Genomic DNA, 2518 nt, shown 5'->3' with positions numbered 1-2518 from the left:
TTACTGCATTGTCGTAAAATTTGATTTGATTTGATTTGATTTGAGCTTGCTTAGGGGACTCCTCTCCAGGTTCATCTTTCTGTAGATGATGGCTTTGTTATTTCGCTTCCTTTTAGGTGGTTGTAGAATTTATTTTCTGGATTTTGATAACAAGCGGGTATTGACCTAATTCCGCTCTGCATGCATTATTTGGTGTTTTACGTTGTACACAGAGGATATTTTTGCAGAATACTGCAGGCAGTGTCAATTTGGTGTTTTTCCCATTTTGTGAATTCTTAGTTTGTGAGCGGACCCCAGACTGCACAACCATAAATGGCAATGGGTTCTACAACTGATGAAAGTATTTTTTAGGAAGCCCCTAATTGGAATGTCAAATGTTATGTTCCTTTTGATGGCATAGAAGCCCTACTTGCCTTGTGTCTCAGATCGTTCACAGCTTTGTGGAAGTTACCTGTGGTGCTGATGTTTAGGTCGAGGTATGTATATTTTTCTGTGTGCTCTAGGGCAACGTTGTCTAGATGGAATTTGTATTTGTGGTCCTGGCAACTGGACCTTTTTCGGAACACCATAATTTTTCTCTTACTGAGATTTACAGTCAGTGCCCAGAACTGACAGAATCAGTGCAGAATATCTAGGTGCTGTTCCCAAGTCTCCTTGGTTGCGCAAACAACCAAAAAACCAAACAACCAATTTTAACCTCACACTTGTTGTTTGTGTACATAGAATTTGTACGGTCATATGTTTTTCTCCCCAACACCACTTTCCATCAATTTGTATAGTAGACCCTCATGCCAAATTGAGTCAAAAGCTTTTTTGAAATCCACAAAGCATGAAAAACTTTACCTTTGTTTTTGTTTGTTTGAATACATGGTCTGTCATATGGTGATTTGGTAAAAAGACAATTTGACATTTGCTCAGTACATTGTTTTCACTAAGGAAATGTACGAGTCTGCTGTTAATGATAATGCAGAGGATTTTACCAAGTTTGCTCTTGACGTGTATTCCACAGTAGTTATTGGGGTCAAATTTGTCTCCACTTTTGTGGATTGGGGTGATCAGTCCAAATATTGGGGAATATGCCAGAGCTGAGGATGACGTTAATGTCACGACTTCCGCCGAAGTCGGCCCCTCTCCTTAATCGGGCGCCGTTCGGCAGTCGACGTCACCGGCTTTCTAGCCATCGCCGCTCCATTTTTCATTTATCCATTTGTTTTGTCTTGTTCCCTGCACACCTGGTTTTCATTCCCCAATCACACTGCATGCATTTATTCCTCTGTTCCCCCTCATGTCTTTGTGTGAGGTTGTTTTGTGTTACGTGTCTATGTTGACGCTCTTTACTGGTATGCGTTTATTCCGTGTTTTATTTCACGAGGTGAAACCATCCAAGTCACGCAGCATCTTGATTGTGAAGGGAGTATTCTCTGACCTGAAATTCTTCATCGGAGATGACCAAATCCCAACAGTGTCTGAGCAGCCGGTAAAAAGCCTTGGAAGGTGGTATGATGCAAGCCTGAAGGACAAAGACCAGGTGCAACAGCTGCGCAAAGACATCAGTAGTAGCCTGCAGTCCATCGACAACACCCAGCTACCTGGAAAGTTAAGGCCAGGTGTCTGCAGTTTGGTCTCCTACCCCGGGTGTTGTGGCCCCTAGCAGTGTATGAGGTTCCAATCTCAACAGTGGAGAAGATGGAAAGAGGAGTCACAGGCTACTTAAAGAAGTGGCTCAGAGTTCCACGATGCCTTACCACCATAGGCCTCTATGGAGATGGTGTCCTCAAGCTGCCCCTCACCAGTCTAACAGAGGAGTTCAAGTGTGCAAAAACCAGGCTCCAGATGACACTGAATGAATCTCGAGACCCAGTGGTGAGCAACAACGCGCTGACCTTGGCAACTGGGAGAAAATGGAGGCCAGGAAAAGCAGTCCAGGAGGCAACAGCAGCCCTCAGACAGGCTGACATTGTGGGTCATGTTCAGCAAGGGAGAGGTGGCCTTGGGCTAACTAGCCATGCTGCTGCACCAGAGCAGCGGAAGATGGTAGTGCAGGAAGTACGCCATCAGGAGGAGGCTGCAAGGTGGGCCAAGGCAGACTCTCTTTCCAAACAGGGACAGTGGACTCGATGGGACAGTGTGGAGAAGAGGAAGATCAGCTGGAAGGATCTGTGGGCCATGGAAGCGAGGCGATTGAGCTTTTCCATCAGAGCAACATATGACGTCATTCCAACACCAGTTAATCTTCACCAATGGTATGGTGAAGATCCGGACTGTGCCCTCTATTCCATGCCAGCCAACCTCAGGCACATTCTCACAGGGTGTAAAACAAGCCTCAACCAAGGACGCTACACTTGGCGTCACAACCAAGTCCTTAAAAACCTTGCGTCCTCCCTGAAGGACAAGCGAGCTGCCACCAACTCCCTACCACCCCCAGCAGCATCACACCCCTTACGGACGACCTTTGTCCGCGAAGGGGCTAAACCACCGAAGAGCGGCTCTACACCATTAGAGCGAGACCAGCTGTGCT

The sequence above is a fragment of the Oncorhynchus mykiss genome, chromosome 15 (genome assembly GCF_013265735.2).
Source record: "Oncorhynchus mykiss isolate Arlee chromosome 15, USDA_OmykA_1.1, whole genome shotgun sequence".
NCBI classification, from domain to species: Eukaryota; Metazoa; Chordata; class Actinopteri; order Salmoniformes; family Salmonidae; genus Oncorhynchus; species Oncorhynchus mykiss.
This window is presented reverse-complemented; position numbering follows the sequence as displayed.